The sequence below is a fragment of the Euprymna scolopes genome, chromosome 46 (assembly GCF_053919585.1).
Source record: "Euprymna scolopes isolate OS-2025 chromosome 46, ASM5391958v1, whole genome shotgun sequence".
NCBI classification, from domain to species: Eukaryota; Metazoa; Mollusca; class Cephalopoda; order Sepiida; family Sepiolidae; genus Euprymna; species Euprymna scolopes.
Window position 1 is genome coordinate 120,708,187 of NC_136527.1, and position 22,856 is coordinate 120,731,042.

A 22,856-nucleotide genomic window follows, 5' to 3' on the forward strand; every position below is an offset into this window, starting at 1 on the left:
TTATTTGGAGGTAATGTCCTAAATTAGTGTCGCTAAGAATTTTTCAATTTTAGGAAGGGCAGATAACTCTGTCCTAAATCAGTTCAAATTCAAGTTATTTTAAACCAAGTACTGTAATATATTATTTTATTGATTTCCCTTTTCTTTTCGTTCAAACTTGTAGAGTTTAATGTAATAATCACAGAAGAAATTGCCCGCATGTGTATGTATTGTGTGGTTATACAACTTACCTTCGCATGGGATCTGAGAGAGAGAGAAATTAAAGATGGCAGCCATGGATTTATAAGGTGTAGTCTCATGGAATCTCATCTGGAATGGGTATTATGATAAAGTATACTTATGAGATGAGAGAATTCGGCTAACATTGAAGCGCTGGTAGTACTCGAGAAACCTCTGATCTTTGACCTGCTTCTATGATGCCATCAGAGCCATAGGTGGTGCTCACATAACGCAGACAAGGGCGGTACAGTTTAATGAGAAGTTTCCAGTGTGCGCCGCTTTGAAGATTGACCAGCCAGACTTTACTGTCGAACTTGACTAAGACAAATTTGGACAGTCACGTTGAAGTGGTCGGAAAACCAGGAACCAGCCAAACTGCAAAACAAGGTAACAAGATGGATACGAGCTCTCTAGCAATTGGTGTGCTGTTGGAGAAGAATGGGGCTGCGATTGAAGACGCCTGCTGGTTGCGACCGGTGAATGATGCTACTCATATCAATCTGACACAGCTCAATGTGCTGATAAAAGGTATCAACCTGGCACTCCAGTGGAAAGTCAGGAAATTACGCATACACACGGATTCGCCACTGGATATAAGATACACTAACAGGCAAGACCAATGTGCCGACTAAAATAGCCAACAAGGTGCTGATCAGACGGAGGTTGGAGACGGTAAAAGGCTGGTACAACGAGTCTGTGGATGCGGTACTGGTCACTTCAAATTGCAACCTTGTTGATAGGCTCACTCGAATGCCACATAGATGATATGACACCATAAAGAAGCAAGCTGAGCCGGTATCATTATTATGTGCCGCCTCTATTGATGTGGCGGATGAAATCAGGAAGATACACCGGAGTTAGACAGGCATATTATTTAGTGCAGTTGTCCAATCCGTCGGGGTCCAAAAATACAGTGAAAGCAGTAGTCAAAGAATGCCAAACATGCCAGTCAATCAACCCCACCCCGGCCAGAAAGGTCAGCCGGGAGTAGACACGACTTGGAGCCGACTGGGTATGGACATAACCCACTATGGCAGCCAGTACTTTCTCACCCTGATCTATTGTGGACCGACAATGTTTGCGATCTGACGTCCGTAAATAAGACATGATTCCTTCAATGTCATCCGTGAATTGGAGTCCATATTTTATGAAAGGGGGCCACCTTAAGAGATCCTCACAGACAACGACAGGGCCTTCTGCAGTGGGGTGTTCAGACGTTTCGTAGACAAGCTAAGACACAGATGTGCATATGTACCGAGTGACATCTATTTATTGTCATATATTTCTCAATTTGTCAATCCTAAATTTCTATAAACACATACTTAATATCTATTTATTGTTATATATTTCTCAATCCTAAATTTGTATAAACACATAATTAACATCTTCTATTTATTGTTATATATTTTTCAATTTGTCAATCCTAAATTTCTATAAACACATACTTAATATCTATTTATTGTCATATATTTCTCAATTTGTCAATCCTAAATTTCTATAAACACATACTTAATATCTATTTATTGTTATATATTTTTCAATTTGTCAATCCTAAATTTCTATAAACACATACTTAACATCTTCTATTTATTGTTATATATTTTTCAATTTGTCAATCCTAAATTTCTATAAACACATACTTAATATTTTCTATTTATTGTTATATATTTTTCAATTTGTCAATCCTAAATTTCTATAAACACATACTTAATATCTATTTATTGTTATATATTTTTCAATTTGTCAATCCTAAATTTATATAAACACATACTTAACATCTATTTATTGTTATATATTTCTCAATTTGTCAATCCTAAATTTCTATAAACACATACTTAACATTTTCTATTTATTGTTATATATTTTTCAATTTGTCAATCCTAAATTTCTATAAACACATACTTAACATCTATTTATTGTTATATATTTCTCAATTTGTCAATCCTAAATTTCTATAAACACATACTTAACATCTTCTATTTAATGTTATATATTTTTCAATTTGTCAATCCTAAATTTCTATAAACACATACTTAACATCTATTTATTGTTATATATTTCTCAATTTGTCAATCCTAAATTTCTATAAACACATATTTAACATCTATTTATTGTCATATATTTCTCAATTTGTCAATCCTAAATTTCTATAAACACATACTTAACATCTATTTATTGTCATATATTTCTCAATTTGTTAATCCTATTTTCTCAAGTCAAGAGTTTTTGAAGAGAAATATCCGTTTACATCGAATGTAATTTAATGTTAAATTATCTGTGACCAGATGCGTTAAACTTAGTGTTTTAAATGTTTGTTTTAAATATCACAAAAATGATTAATGTTTGAATTAATACAAACGTCTACGCGTATTTCATTGGATTTTATGTCGCAAATTCTTGCTTCTTCCAGTATTACATTTTCCATTTGTTTTTTCACATTGTATATAAAACAAATTCACAATCAAGCATACCCCACAATGCATGGAACTCCCATTAAAAATGTAACGAAATATTTTATGACAATACGATAACACATTCATATTTATTCAAACTATTATTTTAAACTCACATGTAAGATAAACAAATTAAATGATAAAACTGTGATTCAAAAAATAATTATTAAAATTTAATTATTTAAAGATTAAAATTATTTTCTGTATGTGTTATCATGTGTTGAAACAAATGTGACTTATGTGCAAAAGAACCACATACTTCACAAGAATGTGGTTTCTCTCTTGTATGTGGAAACATGTTGCAACAAGTGTGAGTTCTGTGTAAAAAAAGCACATACTTCACAAAAATGTGTTTCTTTCTACGGTATGTCTTAACATATGTTGCAACAAAGTTGACTTTCGTGTAAAAGAAGAACAACATACTTCAAAAGAATGTGGTTTGTCTCCTGTATGTGTTCGTATATGATTGAACAAAGTTGTTTTTTGTGCAAAAGAAGAACCACAAACTTCACAAGAATGTTGTTTGTCTCCTGTATGTGTTCGCATATGTCGCATGAAATCTGACTTGCTTGTAAAAGAAGAACCACATACTTCTTAAGAATGTTGTTTGTCTCCTGTATGTGTTCGCATATGTCGCATGAAATCTGACTTGGTTGTAAAAGAAGAACCACATACTTCACAAGAATGTTGTTTGTCTCCTATATGTCTCCGCATATGTCTCAACAAATTTGATTTTTGTGCAAAAGGCAAACCACATACTTCACAAGTATGTGGTTTGTCTCCTGTATGTGTTGGCATATGTCTCAACAAATGAGACTTCTCTGTAAAAGAAGAACCACATACTTCACAAGAATGTGGTTTGTCTCCTGTATGTGTTCGCATATGTCGCATCAAATCTGACTTGGTTGTAAAAGAAGAACCACATACTTCACAAGAATGTGGTTTCTCTCCTGTATGTGTTCGTATATGATTGACCAAAGTAGACTTCTGTGTAAAAGAAGAACCACATATTTCACAAGAATGTGGTTTCTCTCCTGTATGTGTTCGCCTATGTCGAAACAAATGTGACTTCCGTGCAAAAGAAGAACCACATACTTCACAAGAATGTGGTTTCTCTCCTGTATGTGTTCGTATATGATTGACCAAAGTAGACTTCTCTGTAAAAGAAGAACCACATACTTCACAAGAATGTGGTTTATCTGCTTTATGTCTTTGTATATGCTTCAACAAATATGATTTTCGTGCAAAAGAAGAACCACATACTTCACAAAAATGTGGTTTATCTTCTGTATGTGTAAACATATGTTGCAACAAATTCGACTTTTCTTTAAAAGAACCACATACTTTACCAGAATGTGGTTTGTCTCCTGTATGTGTTCGCATATGTTGCAATAAATGTGACTTCTTTGTAAAATAGGAACTACATACTTTACAAGAATATAGTTTTTTTCCATATGACTTTGCATACAGTAAAACAAATTTATTTTCAATAATAAAAAACACACAATTTAATTTTAATTAGACAACACACAGTTTACTAAAATTATTAATCTATAGTACGTGTTCGAATGTTCCACAATAATATGACTTTCACTAATAAAAACAACACACATTTATTAAAGAATTTTACTTTTTCGTATTTGTTTCTATTTTACTTAACCTTTGGTCATTGATACATTTATTAAAGAATTTTTCTTTTTCTTATTTGTTTCTATTTTACTTAACCTTTGGTCTTTGATACATTTATTAAAGAATTTTTCTTTTTCGTATTTGTTTCTATTTTACTTAACCTTAACGAAATTTATATGTGGACATTTCCAAATATGTTATGAGTTTCTTATATCATCAACGGAAAATGAAGATCCATTCTAATCAAATAATTGGAGTTTCTTATTTCATCAAGGGAAACTGAAGATCCATTCTAATAAAATAATCGATTTATTTCGATTGCTGCAAACACTGAAAATATAAAATAGATTCCATGCGATAATTTTTAAATGAATTCTTACAAAAAGTCAACAAATTTGAAAACCAAAATTTAATTATTACTTCTTCATCTAAAACAATATAATTATTTCTGAAATTACATTCTATTACGTTCAAGGCATATTATGTTCTATTATGATTGAGTCATATTATGTTGTATTATGTTTTATTATGTTAAAATCATATTATGTTCTACTAAATTAAAGCCATATTACGTTCTATTAGGTCCAAGTCATATAACGTTCTATCATTTTCCATTACGTCCAAGTCATATTATGTCCTGTTATGTTCATGCCATATTACGTTCAAGTCATATTATGTTCTTTTACATTCAAGCGTTATTATAATCTATTACGTTAAAGCCATTTTGTATTTTATTACAGTCAAGTCATATTATATTGTATTACATTTATGTAACATTACACTCTATTACGGTCAAGTCATCTTACGTTCTAATCTGTTCAAGTCATATTATGTTCTATTAAGTTGAAGTTATATTACATTCAAATCTGTTCAAGTCATATAACGTTCTATTATGTTCTATTACGTTCAAAACATAGTCATATTACGTTCTATTCATATAACCTTCTATTACACTCTATTATCGTCAAGCCATCTTACGTTCTAATCTGTTCACGTCATATAACGTTCTATTATGTTTTAGTGATATTACTCTCTATTATGTTTCAGTGGTATTATGTTCTGTTACGTTCAAAACATTAAGTTTTATCATGTTCACATCATATTATGTTCTATAACTTAAAGTCATATTACGTTCTATTACATTCAAGTCATATTACGTTCTATTACATTCAAGTCATATTACATTATATTACGTTCAAATAATATTACGTTCTATTACGTTCACATATTACGTTCTATTATATTCTATTACGTTCAAGTCACATCATGTTATATTACATTTACGACATATTATGTTCAAGTCATGTTACGTTCTATTACCTTCACATCATAATATCTTCTATAACATTCAAATCATATGATGTTCAATTCACATTACGTTTTATTACATTCATTACGTTGAAGTCATAATATGTTCTTTTATGTTAAAATTGCCTATGGTCTATTACGTTCAAGTCATATCACGCTCTATTACATTCCAGTAATAATAGGATTTGAATGTAATAGAACGTAATAAGACTTGAATGTCATAGAACATAATATGACTTGAACATAATAGAACATAATATGACTGGAATGTAATATGTTTAAGTCTTATGTTCTATCACATTTTGGTCGCATTACGTTCTATAACGCTCAAGTCATATGCCATTCCATTATTTTCAAGTCATATTATGTTCTATTACATTTTGGTCGCATTACGTTCTATAACGTTCAAGTCATATGCCATTCCATTATTTTCAAGTCATATTATGTTCTATCACATTTTGGTCGCATTACGTTCTATAACGTCCAAGTCATATGACATTCCATTATTTTCAAGTCATATTATGTTCTATCACATTTTGGTCGCATTACGTTCTATAACGTTCAAGTCATATGCCATTCCATTATTTTCAAGTCATATTATGTTCTATCACATTTTGGTCGCATTACGTTCTATAACGTCCAAGTCATATGACATTCCATTATTTTCAAGTCATATTATGTTCTATCACATTTTGGTCGCATTACGTTCTATAACGTTCAAGTTATATTCCATTCCATTATTTTCAAGTCATATTATGTTCTATTACATTTTGGTCGCATTACGTTCTATAACGTTCAAGTTATATTCCATTCCATTATTTTCAAGTCATATTATGTTCTATCACATTTTGGTCGCATTACGTTCTATAACGTTCAAGTCATATGCCATTCCATTATTTTCAAGTCATATTATGTTCTATTACATTTTGGTCGCATTACGTTCTATAACGTTCAAGTCATATGCCATTCCATTATTTTCAAGTCATATTATGTTCTATTATGTTCAAATTATATTACTTTCTATTACATACAAATCAAAGGCTGTGTCAACTTATCTCCTTTTGGGACAAAATTGTCTTCAGTTAAATTGTTTAATGAAATCATGTCTATAAAATAGTTCATAACGCCATGTCATTATATTTCAAATAAATTTATCAAGATGACTTAGAAAAGCACTTGAACATGCGGAGGGGATTTGTTAAAAATATTTTTGGAGGATTTGTAAAAATGAAAACATTTCAAGTAATAATAAATATATTTGTAATTAAAACAAAATTAAAAGTTCTACTAAGAGAAATCACATAAAAAATTATGTGTTGGCTTAGACTTCCATATGTACTAAATATGCAAGGAACTGATTTTAGCAATAAACTGTTGATTGCTGAAGCATTTTTTGTTTTAAGCTGCAATTCACGTCATAAAGCAATTGTAACCAAACTAATTACATACGTGCTGTTGCACAAGTTGTTCAGAATTTAGAAAAAGAGTTGTCGGTAGGTCCCTTTAAAAATTGTACCATCAAGTAAATCAAATAAAAATTGTTTATTAAAAATACGCCCCACCCACGCACACGGAATACATTTCTGTTATACATAAAAATCTAAATAAAAACAAAAATATTTTACTATCTAATCCAGCATAGTTTTCCCCCTAAATGTTCAATATGTATCTTTTGAAGCCTTTTATATTTCAACAGTGGCTTAACTAGAGTATATTAACCCAGGGCAGTCTGTGTAAATGTCACACCACTGACATTGTGTCACCCCTCCTTTGCTGTCATATGGACCGCCTCCCTTAGATATGACATTATTTATATATATGTACTAGCATATACAGGGTGGGCCAAAATAAGGGTCCTATCTTTAAATTTAAATAACTTCCACAAAATAAAAGTTAAACTCACCAAACTTTATGTGTGTGTAGACTGACCCTTCCGAGATTTTTTTGAAATAAACAAAACAAATTGTGGCCGAAAAACACTTCTTAAAACTTACATGAACTTTTAAAAAATAGGACCCTTATTATTGCCCACCCTATATATATATATATATATATATATATATATATATATATATATATATGTACTACCAGTACATCCAAGCCAAGTACATCCAAGGATGGAATACTGCTGCCATATCTGGGTAGGAGCTGCTAAAAACAGCCTATACTGCCTTGACAGAGTACAAAATAGACTTCATGGCCTAGTGGGGGATGCCCTTTTCTCTTCCCTGCAACCTCTCTCCCACAGAAGAGACGTTGTGAACCTATCTTTGTTTTATCATTATTTCTATGGCAAGTGCTCGTTTGAGCTCCAATGTCTGGTCAATCTTTCACGAAAAACACCCATCTAGCTGAAACCACTGTTAATATTTTTCCCCACTCTTTATCTGTGCCTAAATCAAAATGTAGATTCCATGAACAAAGCTACATTCTTAGAACTGCACACCCGTGGAACTTCCTACCGCTTTCCTGTTTCACTTCTGACTTCAACATGGATGTCTTCAATTTCAACAGAAACAAATTCCTGATGAACCACACCTTTCAGTTATGACACTTTATCAAATCTCCAATACTAACGAATACTACAACATTATTCCGTTTATTACTGTACACACAATAACCCTTATCCCTGAGTGGCTTCTGGCCCTTGATAAGTTGCGACCTCCATGCAAAAAAAGAATGAAAGGGTTAAATTTCACTTTTAAATTCGGGGAGAGGACATTTTTTATGCACTCTTTTTTTGTTCTGTATTAAATAAAAAGGATATTTTCTCCAGTAATTTTATAAACAAAAGATACCATAAAAATATTGTTGGCTTTTTTAAATGTTAAAATTCAAATTCATATTTGATATTTTTAAAAAGTGCCATCCTATTTATTTTTTATTTACATTCTATAAAAATAAAGGAAATTTTAAATCCGGGGAGGGGACATTTACTCATACATTATATATTTTTAAAAAGGACACCTCCACTTACTAATAATAATGATATTATTTAGAAAGCTATTCTTAATATGAGAAATTGGTCCCTTTTTTGTCTTTTTTAAATGTTAAAATTCAAATTTATATTTGATACCATAAAAATATTGTTGGCTTTTTTAAATGTTAAAATTCAAATTTATATTTGATACCATAAAAATATTGTTGGCTTTTTTAAATGTTAAAATTCAAATTTATATTTGATACCATAAAAATATTGTTCCCTTTTTTAAATGTTAAAATTCAAATTAATATTTGATGCCATAAAAATATTGTTGGCTTTTTTAATGTTAAAATTCAAATTTATATTTGATACCGTGAAAATAATGTTGGCTTTTTTAAATGATAAAATTAAAATTTATATTGGATACCATAAAAATATTGTTGGCTTTTTTAAATGTTAAAATTCAAATTTATATTTGATACCATAAAAATATTGTTCCCTTTTTTAAATGTTAAAATTCAAATTAATATTTGATGCCATAAAAATATTGTTGGCTTTTTTAATGTAAAAATTCAAATTTATATTTGATACCATAAAAATATTGTTGACTTTTTTAAATGTTTAAATTCAAATTTATATTTGATACCATAAAAATATTGTTGGCTTTTTAAATGTAAAAATCAAATTTATATTTTATGCTATAAAAATATTGTTGGCTTTTTGAATGTTAAAATTCAAATTTATATTTGATGCCATAAAAATACTGTTGGCTTTTTTAAATGTTAAAATTCAAATTTATATTTGATACTATAAAAATATTGTTGGCTTTTTTAAATGTTTAAATTCAAATTTATATTTGATACCATAAAAATATTGTTGGCTTTTTTAAATGTTAAAATTCAAATTTATATTTGATACCATAAAAATATTGTTTGCTTTTTTTAATGTTAAAATTCCAATTTATATTTGATACCATGAAAATATTGTTGGCTTTTTTAAATGTTAAAATTCAAATTTATATTTGATACCATAAAAATATTGTTGGCTTTTTTAATGTAAAAATTCAAATTTATATTTGATACCATAAAAGTATTGTTGGCTTTTTTAAATGTTAAAATTCAAATTTATATTTGATACCATGAAAATATTGTTGGCTGTTTTAAATGTTAAAATTCAAATTTGTTTTTGATACCATAAAAATATTGTTGGCTTTTTTGAATGTTAAAATTCAAATTTATATTTGATACCATGAAAATATTGTTGGCTTTTTTAATGTTAAAATTCAAATTTATATTTGATACCATAAAAATATTGTTGGCTTTTTTAAATGTTAAAATTCAAATTTATATTTGATACCATAAAAATATTGTTGGCTTTTTTAATGTAAAAATTCAAATTTATATTTGATACCATAAAAATATTGTTGTCTTTTTTAAATGTTAAAATTCAAATTTATACTTGATAACATAAAAATATTGTAATCTTTTTTAAATGTTAAAATTAAAATTTATATTTGATACCATAAAAATATTGTTGGCTTTTTTAAATGTAAAAATTCAAATTTATATTTGATACTATAAAAATATTGTTGGCTTTTCGAATGTTAAAATTCAAATTTATATTTGATACCATAAAAATATTGTTGGCTTTTTTAATGTTAAAATTCAAATTTATATTTGATACCATGAACATATTGTTGGCTTTTTTAAATGTTAAAATACAAATTTATATTTGATACCATGAAAATATTGTTGGCTTTTTAATGTTAAAATTCAAATTTATATTTGATACCATAAAAATATTGTTGGCTTTTTTAAATGTTAAAATTCAAATTTATATTTGATACAATAAAAATATTGTAATCTTTTTTAAATGTTAAAATTCAAATTTATATTTAATACAATAAAAATATTGTTGGCTTTTTTAAATGTTAAAATTCAAATTTATATTTGATACATTAAAAATACTGTTGGCTTTTTAAATGTTAAAATTCAAATTTATATTTGATACCATAAAAATATTGTTGGCTTTTTTAAATGTTAAAATGCAAATTTATATTTGATACCATAAAAATATTGTTGGCTTTTTTAATGTAAAATTTCAAATTTATATTTGATACCATAACAATATTGTTGACTTTTTTAAATGTTTAAATTCAAATTTATATTTGATACCATAAAAATATTGTTGGCTTTTTAAATGTAAAAATCACATTTATATTTGATACCATAAAAATATTGTTGGCTTTTTGAATGTTAAAATTCAAATTAATATTTGATGCCAATAAATACTGTTGCCTTTTTTAAATGTTAAAATTCAAATTTATATTTGATACCATAAAAATATTGTTGGCTTTTTTAATGTAAAAATTCAAATTTATATTTGATGCCATAAAAATACTGTTGCCTTTTTTAAATGTTTAAATTCAAATTTATATTTGATACCATAAAAATATTGTTGGCTTTTTTAAATGTTTAAATTCAAATTTTTATTTTATACCATAAAAATATTGTTCGCTTTTTTAAATGTTAAAATTCAAATTTATATTTGATACCATAAAAATATTGTTTGCTTTTTTTAATGTTAAAATTCCAATTTATATTTGATACCATGAAAATATTGTTGGCTTTTTTAAATGTTAAAATTCAAATTTATATTTGATACCATAAAAATATTGTTGGCTTTTTTAATGTAAAAATTCAAATTTATATTTGATACCATAAAAATATTGTTGACCTTTTTTAAATGTTAAAATTCAAATTTATATTTGATACCATAAAAATATTGTTGGCTTTTTTAAATGTGTAAATTTAAATTTATATTTGATACCATAAAAATATTGTTGGCTTTTTTAAATGTTAAAATTCAAATTTATATTTGATACCATAAAAATATTGTTGGCTTTTTTTAATGTTAAAATTCAAATTTATATTTGATACCATGAAAATATTGTTGGCTGTTTTAAATGTTAAAATTCAAATTTGTATTTGATATCATAAAAATATTGTTGGCTTTTTTGAATGTTAAAATTCAAATTTATATTTGATACCATGAAAATATTGTTGGCTTTTTTAATGTTAAAATTCAAATTTATATTTGATACCATGAAAATATTGTTGGCTGTTTTAAATGTTAAAATTCAAATTTGTATTTGATACCATACAAATTTATTGGCTTTTTTAATGTAAAAATTCAAATTTATATTTGATACCATGAAAATATTGTTTGCTTTTTTAATGTTAAAATTCAAATTTATATTTGATACCATAAAAATATTGTTGGCTTTTTTAATGTAAAAATTCAAATTTATATTTGATACCATAAAAATATTGTTGGCTTTTTTAAATGTTTAAATTCAAATTTATATTTGATACCATAAAAATATTGTTGGCTTTTTTAAATGTTAAAATTCAAATTTATATTTGATACCATAAAAATATTGTTTGCTTTTTTTAATGTTAAAATTCCAATTTATATTTGATACCATAAAAATATTGTTGGCTTTTTAAATGTAACAATCAAATTTATATTTTATGCTATAAAAATATTGTTGGCTTTTTTAATGTAAAAATTCAAATTAATATTTGATGCCATAAAAATACTGTTGGCTTTTTTAAATGTTAAAATTCAAATTTATATTTGATACCATAAAAATATTGTTGGCTTTTTTAAATGTTTAAATTCAAATTTATATGTGATACCATGAAAATATTGTTGGCTTTTTTAAATGTTAAAATTCAAATTTATATTTGATACCATAAAAATATTGTTTGCTTTTTTTAATGTTAAAATTCAAATTTATATTTGATACCATGAAAATATTGTTGGCTTTTTTAAATGTTAAAATTCAAATTTATATTTGATACCATAAAAATATTGTTGGCTTTTTTAATGTAAACATTCAAATTTATATTTGATACCATAAAAATATTGTTGTCTTTTTTAAATGTTAAAATTCAAATTTATACTTGATAACATAAAAATATTGTAATCTTTTTTAAATGTTAAAATTCAAATTTGTATTTGATACCATAAAAATATTGTTGGCTTTTTTGAATGTTAAAATTCAAATTTATATTTGATACCATGAAAATATTGTTGGCTTTTTTAATGTTACAATTCAAATTTATATTTGATACCATAAAAATATTGTTGGCTTTTTTAAATGTTAAAATTCAAATTTATATTTGATACCATAAAAATATTGTTGGCTTTTTTAAATGTTAAAATTCAAATTTATATTTGATACCATACAAATATTGTTGGCTTTTTTAATGTAAAAATTCAAATTTATATTTGATACCATAAAAATATTGTTGTCTTTTTTAAATGTTAAAATTCAAATTTATACTTGATAACATAAAAATATTGTAATCTTTTTTAAATGTTAAAATTCAAATTTATATTTGATACCATAAAAATAATGTTGGCTTTTTTAAATGTTAAAATTCAAATTTATTTTTGATACCATAAAAATATTGTTGGCTTTTTGAATGTTAAAATTCAAATTTATATTTGATACCATAAAAATATTGTTGGCTTTTTTAATGTTAAAATTCAAATTTATATTTGATACCATAAAAATATTGTTGGCTTTTTTAAATGTTAAAATTAAATTTTATATTTGATACCATGAAAATATTGTTGGCTGTTTTAAATGGATAAATTCCAATTTGTATTTGATACCATAAAAATATTGTTGGCTTTTTTAAATGTTAAAATTCAAATTTATTTTTGATACCATAAAACTATTGTTGGCTTTTTTAAATGTTAAAATTCAAATTTATATTTGATACCATAAAAATATTGTAATCTTTTTTAAATGTTAAAATTCAAATTTATATTTGATACCATAAAAATATTGTTGGCTTTTTTAATGTTAAAATTCAAATTTATATTTGATACCATAAAAATATTGTTGGCTTTTTAAATGTAAAAATCAAATTTATATTTTATGCTATAAAAATATTGTTGGCTTTTTTAATGTTAAAATTAAAATTAATATTTGATGCCATAAAAATACTGTTGGCTTTTTTAAATGTTAAAATTCAAATTTATATTTGATACCATAAAAATATTGTTGGCTTTTTTAAATGTTTAAATTCAAATTTATATTTGATACCATGAAAATATTGTTGGCTTTTTTAAATTTTAAAATTCAAATTTATATTTGATACCATAAAAATATTGTTGGCTTTTTTTAATGTTAAAATTCAAATTTATATTTGATACCATGAAAATATTGTTGGCTTTTTTAAATGTTAAAATTCAAATTTATATTTGATACCATAAAAATATTGTTGGCTTTTTTAATGTAAAAATTCAAATTTATATTTGATACCATAAAAATATTGTTGGCTTTTTAAAATGTTAAAATTCAAATTTATATTTGATACCATGAAAATATTGTTGGCTGTTTTAAATGTTGAAATTCAAATTTGTATTTGATACCATAAAAATATTGTTGGCTTTTTTGAATGTTAAAATTCAAATTTATATTTGATACCATGAAAATATTGTTGGCTTTTTTAATGTAAAAATTCAAATTTATATTTGATACCATAAAAATATTGTTGGCTTTTTTAAATGTTAAAATTCAAATTTATATTTGATACCATAAAAATATTGTTGGCTTTTTTAAATGTTAAAATTCAAATTTATATTTGATACCATACAAATATTGTTGGCTTTTTTAATGTAAAAATTCAAATTTATATTTGATACCATAAAAATATTGTTGTCTTTTTTAAATGTTAAAATTCAAATTTATACTTGATAACATAAAAATATTGTAATCTTTTTAAATGTTAAAATTCAAATTTATATTTGATACCATAAAAATATTGTTGGCTTTTTTAAATGTTAAAATTCAAATTTATTTTTGATACCATAAAACTATTGTTGGCTTTTTTAAATGTTAAAATTCAAATTTATATTTGATACCATAAAAATATTGTATTTTTTTTTTAAATGTTAAAATTCAAATTTATATTTGATACCATAAAAATATTGTTGGCTTTTTTAAGGTTAAAATTCAAATTTATATTTGATACCATAAAAATATTGTTGGCTTTTTAAATTGTTAAAATTCAAATTTATATTTGATACCATGAAAATATTGTTGGCTGTTTTAAATGTTAAAATTCAAATTTGTATTTGATACCATACAAATATTATTGGCTTTTTTTAATGTAAAAATTCAAATTTATATTTGATACCATGAAAATATTGTTGGCTTTTTTAATGTTAAAATTCAAATTTATATTTGATGCCATAAAAATATTGTTGGCTTTTTGAATGTTAAAATTCAAATTTATATTTGATACCATAAAAATATTGTTGGCTTTTTTAATGTTAAAATTCAAATTTATATTTGATACCATAAAAATATTGTTGGCTTTTTTAAATGTTAAAATAAAATTTTATATTTGATACCATGAAAATATTGTTGGCTGTTTTAAATGTTAAAATTCAAATTTGTATTTGATACCATACAAATATTGTTGGCTTTTTTTAATGTAAAAATACAAATTTATATTTGATACCATGAAAATATTGTTGGCTTTTTAATGTTAAAATGCAAATTTATATTTGATACCATAAAAATATTGTTGGCTTTTTTAAATGTTAAAATTCAAATTTATATTTGATACCATAAAAATATTGTTGGCTTTTTTAATGTAAAAATTCAAATTTATATTTGATACCATAAAAATATTGTTGGCTTTTTTAAATGTTAAAATTCAAATTTATATTTGATAACATAAAAATATTGTAATCTTTTTTAAATGTTAAAATTCAAATTTATATTTGATACAATAAAAATATTGTTGGCTTTTTGAAATGTTAAAATTCAAATTTATATTTGATACCATAAAAATATTGTTGGCTTTTTTAATGTAAAAATTCAAATTTATATTTGATACCATAAAAATATTGTTGACTTTTTTAAATGTTTAAATTCAAATTTATATTTGATACCATAAGAATATTGTTGGCTTTTTAAATGTAAAAATCAAATTTATATTTGATACCATAAAAATATTGTTGGCTTTTTGAATGTAAAAATTCAAATTAATATTTGATGCCATAAGAATACTGTTGCCTTTTTTAAATGTTAAAATTCAAATTTATATTTGATACCATAAAAATATTGTTGGCTTTTTTAAATGTTTAAATTCCAATTTATATTTGATACCATAAAAATATTGTTTGCTTTTTTTAATGTTAAAATTCCAATTTATATTTGATACCATGAAAATATTGTTGGCTTTTTTAAATGTTAAAATTCAAATTTATATTTGATACCATAAAAATATTGTTGGCTTTTTTAAATGTTAAAATTCAAATTTATATTTGATACCATAAAAATATTGTTGGCTTTTTTAAATGTTAAAATTCAAATTTATATTTGATACCATAAAAATATTGTTGGCTTTTTAAATTGTTAAAATTCAAATTTATATTTGATACCATGAAAATATTGTTGGCTGTTTTAAATGTTAAAATTCAAATTTGTATTTGATACCATACAAATATTATTGGCTTTTTTTAATGTAAAAATTCAAATTTATATTTGATACCATGAAAATATTGTTGGCTTTTTTAATGTTAAAATTCAAATTTATATTTGATGCCATAAAAATATTGTTGGCTTTTTGAATGTTAAAATTCAAATTTATATTTGATACCATAAAAATATTGTTGGCTTTTTTAATGTTAAAATTCAAATTTATATTTGATACCATAAAAATATTGTTGGCTTTTTTAAATGTTAAAATTAAATTTTATATTTGATACCATGAAAATATTGTTGGCTGTTTTGAATGGATAAATTCCAATTTGTATTTGATACCATAAAAATATTGTTGGCTTTTTTTAATGTAAAAATACAAATTTATATTTGATACCATGAAAATATTGTTGGCTTTTTAATGTTAAAATGCAAATTTATATTTGATACCATAAAAATATTGTTGGCTTTTTTAAATGTTAAAATTCAAATTTATATTTGATACCATAAAAATATTGTTGGCTTTTTTAATGTAAAAATTCAAATTTATATTTGATACCATAAAAATATTGTTGGCTTTTTTAAATGTTAAAATTCAAATTTATATTTGATAACATAAAAATATTGTAATCTTTTTTAAATGTTAAAATTCAAATTTATATTTGATACAATAAAAATATTGTTGGCTTTTTGAAATGTTAAAATTCAAATTTATATTTGATACCATAAAAATATTGTTGGCTTTTTTAATGTAAAAATTCAAATTTATATTTGATACCATAAAAATATTGTTGACTTTTTTAAATGTTTAAATTCAAATTTATATTTTATACCATAAAAATATTGTTGGCTTTTTAAATGTAAAAATCAAATTTATATTTGATACCATAAAAATATTGTTGGCTTTTTGAATGTAAAAATTCAAATTAATATTTGATGCCATAAGAATACTGTTGCCTTTTTTAAATGTTAAAATTCAAATTAATATTTGATACCATAAAAATATTGTTGGCTTTTTTAAATGTTTAAATTCAAATTTATATTTGATACTATAAAAATATTGTTTGCTTTTTTTAATGTTAAAATTCCAATTTATATTTGATACCATGAAAATATTGTTGGCTTTTTTAAATGTTAAAATTCCAATTTATATTTGATACCATAAAAATATTGTTGGCTTTTTTAAATGTTAAAATTCAAATTTATATTTGATACCATAAAAATATTGTTGGCTTTTTTAAATGTTAAAATTCAAATTTATATTTGATACCATGAAAATATTGTTGGCTGTTTAAAATGTTAAAAGTCAAATTTGTCTTTGATACCATAAAAATATTGTTGGCTTTTTTGAATGTTAAAATTCAAATTTATATTTGATTCCATGAAAATATTGTTGGCTTTTTTAATGTTAAAATTCAAATTTATTTTTGATACCATAAAAATATTGTTGGCTTTTTTAAATGTTAAAATTCAAATTTATATTTGATACCATAAAAATATTGTTGGCTTTTTTAATGTAAAAATTCAAATTTATATTTGATACCATAAAAATATTGTTGGCTTTTTTAAATGTTAAAATTCAAATTTATACTTGATAACATGAAAATATTGTAATCTTTTTTAAATGTTAAAATTCAAATTTATATTTGATACCATAAAAATATTGTTGGCTTTTTTGAATGTTAAAATTCAAATTTATATTTGATACCATAAAAATATTGTTTGCTTTTTTTAATGTTAAAATTCAAATTTATATGTGATACCATGGAAATATTGTTGGCTTTTTTAAATGTTAAAATTCAAATTTATATTTGATACAATAAAAATATTATTGGCTTTTTTAATGTAAAAATTCAAATTTATATTTGATACCATAAAAATATTGTTGGCTTTTTTAAATGTTAAAATTCAAATTTATATTTGATACCATGAAAATATTGTTGGCTGTTTTAAATGTTAAAATTCAAATTTTTATTTGATACTATAAAAATATTGTTGGCTTTTTTGAATGCTTGAATTCAAATTTATATTTGATACCATGAAAATATTGTTGGCTTTTTTAATGTTAAAATTCAAATTTATATTTGATACCATAAAAATATTGTTGGCTTTTTTAAATGTTAAAATTCAAATTTATATTTGATACACTAAAAATATTGTTGGCTTTTTTAATGTAAAAATTCAAATTTATATTTGATACCATAAAAATATTGTTGGCTTTTTTAAATGTTAAAATTCAAATTTATATTTGATAACATAAAAATATTGTAATCTTTTTTAAATGTTAAAATTCAAATTTATATTTGATACAATAAAAATATTGTTGGCCTTTTTAAATGTTAAAATTCAAATTTATATTTGATACTATAAAAATATTGTTGGCTTTTTGAATGTTAAAATTCAAATTTATATTTGATACCATAAAAATATTATTGGCTTTTTTAAATGTTAAAATTCAAATTTATATTTGATACCATAAAAATATTGTTGGCTTTTTTTAATGTTAAAATTCCAATTTATATGTGATACCATGAAAATATTGTTGGCTTTTTTAAATGTTAAAATTCAAATTTATATTTGATACCATAAAAATATTGTTGGCTTTTTTAATGTAAAAATTCAAATTTATATTTGATACCATAAAAATATTGTTGGCTTTTTTAAATGTTAAAATTCCAATTTATATTTGATAACATAAAAATATTGTTGGCTTTTTTAAATGTTAAAATTCCAATTTATATTTGATACCATAAAAATATTGTTGGCTTTTTTAAATGTTAAAATTCCAATTTATATTTGATACCATAAAAATATTGTTGGCTTTTTTAAATGTTAAAATTCAAATTTATATTTGATACCATAAAAATATTGTTGGCTTTTTTAATGTAAAAATTCAAATTTATATTTGATACCATAAAAATATTGTTGACTTTTTTAAATGTTTAAATTCAAATTTATATTTTATACCATAAAAATATTGTTGGCTTTTTAAATGTAAAAATCAAATTTATATTTGATACCATAAAAATATTGTTGGCTTTTTGAATGTAAAAATTCAAATTAATATTTGATGCCATAAGAATACTGTTGCCTTTTTTAAATGTTAAAATTCAAATTTATATTTGATACCATAAAAATATTGTTGGCTTTTTTAAATGTTTAAATTCAAATTTATATTTGATACTATAAAAATATTGTTTGCTTTTTTTAATGTTAAAATTCCAATTTATATTTGATACCATGAAAATATTGTTGGCTTTTTTAAATGTTAAAATTCCAATTTATATTTGATACCATAAAAATATTGTTGGCTTTTTTAAATGTTAAAATTCAAATTTATATTTGATACCATAAAAATATTGTTGGCTTTTTTAAATGTTAAAATTCAAATTTATATTTGATACCATGAAAATATTGTTGGCTGTTTAAAATGTTAAAAGTCAAATTTGTCTTTGATACCATAAAAATATTGTTGGCTTTTTTGAATGTTAAAATTCAAATTTATATTTGATTCCATGAAAATATTGTTGGCTTTTTTAATGTTAAAATTCAAATTTATTTTTGATACCATAAAAATATTGTTGGCTTTTTTAAATGTTAAAATTCAAATTTATATTTGATACCATAAAAATATTGTTGGCTTTTTTAATGTAAAAATTCAAATTTATATTTGATACCATAAAAATATTGTTGGCTTTTTTAAATGTTAAAATTCAAATTTATACTTGATAACATAAAAATATTGTAATCTTTTTTAAATGTTAAAATTCAAATTTATATTTGATACCATAAAAATATTGTTTGCTTTTTTGAATGTTAAAATTCAAATTTATATTTGATACCATAAAAATATTGTTTGCTTTTTTTAATGTTAAAATTCAAATTTATATGTGATACCATGGAAATATTGTTGGCTTTTTTAAATGTTAAAATTCAAATTTATATTTGATAAAATAAAAATATTATTGGCTTTTTTAATGTTAAAATTCAAATTTATATTTGATACCATAAAAATATTGTTGGCTTTTTTAAATGTTAAAATTCAAATTTATATTTGATACCATGAAAATATTGTTGGCTGTTTTAAATGTTAAAATTCAAATTTGTATTTGATACTATAAAAATATTGTTGGCTTTTTTGAATGCTTGAATTCAAATTTATATTTGATACCATGAAAATATTGTTGGCTTTTTTAATGTTAAAATTCAAATTTATATTTGATACCATAAAAATATTGTTGGCTTTTTTAAATGTTAAAATTCAAATTTATATTTGATACACTAAAAATATTGTTGGCTTTTTTAATGTAAAAATTCAAATTTATATTTGATACCATAAAAATATTGTTGGCTTTTTTAAATGTTAAAATTCAAATTTATATTTGATAACATAAAAATATTGTAATCTTTTTTAAATGTTAAAATTCAAATTTATATTTGATACAATAAAAATATTGTTGGCCTTTTTAAATGTTAAAATTCAAATTTATATTTGATACTATAAAAATATTGTTGGCTTTTTGAATGTTAAAATTCAAATTTATATTTGATACCATAAAAATATTATTGGCTTTTTTAAATGTTAAAATTCAAATTTATATTTGATACCATAAAAATATTGTTGGCTTTTTTTAATGTTAAAATTCCAATTTATATGTGATACCATGAAAATATTGTTGGCTTTTTTAAATGTTAAAATTCAAATTTATATTTGATACCATAAAAATATTGTTGGCTTTTTTAATGTAAAAATTCAAATTTATATTTGATACCATAAAAATATTGTTGGCTTTTTTAAATGTTAAAATTCAAATTTATATTTGATACCATAAAAATATTGTTGGCTTTTTGAATGTTAAAATTCAAATTTATATTTGATACCATAAAAATATTGTTGGCTTTTTTAAATGTTAAAATTCCAATTTATATTTGATACCATAAAAATATTGTTGGCTTTTTTAAATGTTAAAATTCCAATTTATATTTGATACCATAAAAATATTGTTGGCTTTTTTAAATGTTAAAATTCCAATTTATATTTGATACCATAAAAATATTGTTGGCTTTTTTAAATGTTAAAATTCCAATTTATATTTGATACCATAAAAATATTGTTGGCTTTTTTAAATGTTAAAATTCAAATTTATATTTGATACCATAAAAATATTGTTGGCTTTTTTAAATGTTAAAATTCCAATTTATATTTGATACCATAAAAATATTGTTGGCTTTTTTAAATGTTAAAATTCAAATTTATATTTGATACCATAAAAATATTGTTGGCTTTTTTAAATGTTAAAATTCCAATTTATATTTGATACCATAAAAATATTGTTGGCTTTTTTAAATGTTAAAATTCAAATTTATATTTATACCATAAAAATATTGTTGGCTTTTTTAAATGTTAAAATTCCAATTTATATTTGATACCATAAAAATATTGTTGGCTTTTTTAAATGTTAAAATTCCAATTTATATTTGATACCATAAAAATATTGTTGGCTTTTTTAAATGTTAAAATTCAAATTTATATTTGATACCATAAAAATATTGTTGGCTTTTTTAAATGTTAAAATTCCAATTTATATTTGATACCATAAAAATATTGTTGGCTTTTTTAAATGTTAAAATTCCAATTTATATTTTATACCATAAAAATATTGTTGGCTTTTTTAAATGTTTAAATTCCAATTTATATTTGATACCATAAAAATATTGTTGGCTTTTTTAAATGTTAAAATTCAAATTTATATTTGATACCATAAAAATATTGTTGGCTTTTTGAATGTTAAAATTCAAGTTTATATTTGATACCATAAAAATATTGTTGTCTTTTTTAAATGTTAAAATTCAAATTTATATTTGATACTATAAAAGTATTGTTGGCTTTTTGAATGTTAAAATTCAAATTTATATTTGATACTATAAAAGTATTGTTGGCTTTTTGAATGTTAAAATTCAAATTTATATTTGATACTATAAAAGTATTGTTGCCTTTTTGAATGTTAAAATTCAAATTTATATTTGATACCATAAAAATATTGTTGGTTTTTTAAATGTTAAAATTCAAGTTTATATTTGATACCATAAAAATGTTGTTGGCTTTTTTAAATGTTAAAATTCAAATTTATATTTGATACCATAAAAATATTGTTGGCTTTTTGAATGTTAAAATTCAAGTTTATATTTGAGACCATAAAAATATTGTTGTCTTTTTTAAATGTTAAAATTCAAATTTATATTTGATACCATAAAAATGTTGTTGGCTTTTTTAAATGTTAAAATTCAAATTTATATTTGATACCATAAAAATAATGTTGGCTTTTTGAATGTTAAAATTCAAATTTATATTTGATACCATAAAAATACTGTTGGCTTTTTTAAATGTTAAAATTCAAATTAATATTTGATACCATAAAAATATTGTTGGCTTTTTTAATGTAAAAATTCAAATTTATATTTGATACAATAAAAATATTGTTGGCTTTTTGAATGTTAAAATTCAAATTTATATTTGATACCATAAAAATATTGTTGGCTTTTTTAATGTAAAAATACAAATTTATATTTGATACCATGAAAATATTGTTGGCTTTTTAATGTTAAAATTCAAATTTATATTTGATACCATAAAAATATTGTTGGCTTTTTTAAATGTTAAAATTCAAATTTATATTTGATACCATAAAAATGTTGTTGGCTTTTTAAATGTTAAAATTCAAATTTATATTTGATACAATAAAAATATTGTTGGCTTTTTGAATGTTAAAATTCAAGTTTATATTTGATACCATAAAAATATTGTTGGCTT

The 22,856-nt window shown here is 22.5% G+C and overlaps 1 long non-coding RNA gene across 1 annotated transcript in view; it reads right to left on the bottom strand.

Moving 5' to 3' along the window:
• Positions 1-4,281: 4,281 nt before the first annotated feature.
• LOC145270600 (uncharacterized) overlaps positions 4,282-22,856 on the bottom strand; it is a 128,679-nt gene continuing 110,104 nt past the window's right edge. Inside the window, exon 2 of the long non-coding RNA XR_013865463.1 lies at positions 4,282-4,631. This is a non-coding gene — a long non-coding RNA (uncharacterized LOC145270600). The remainder of the gene's footprint in view (positions 4,632-22,856) is intronic.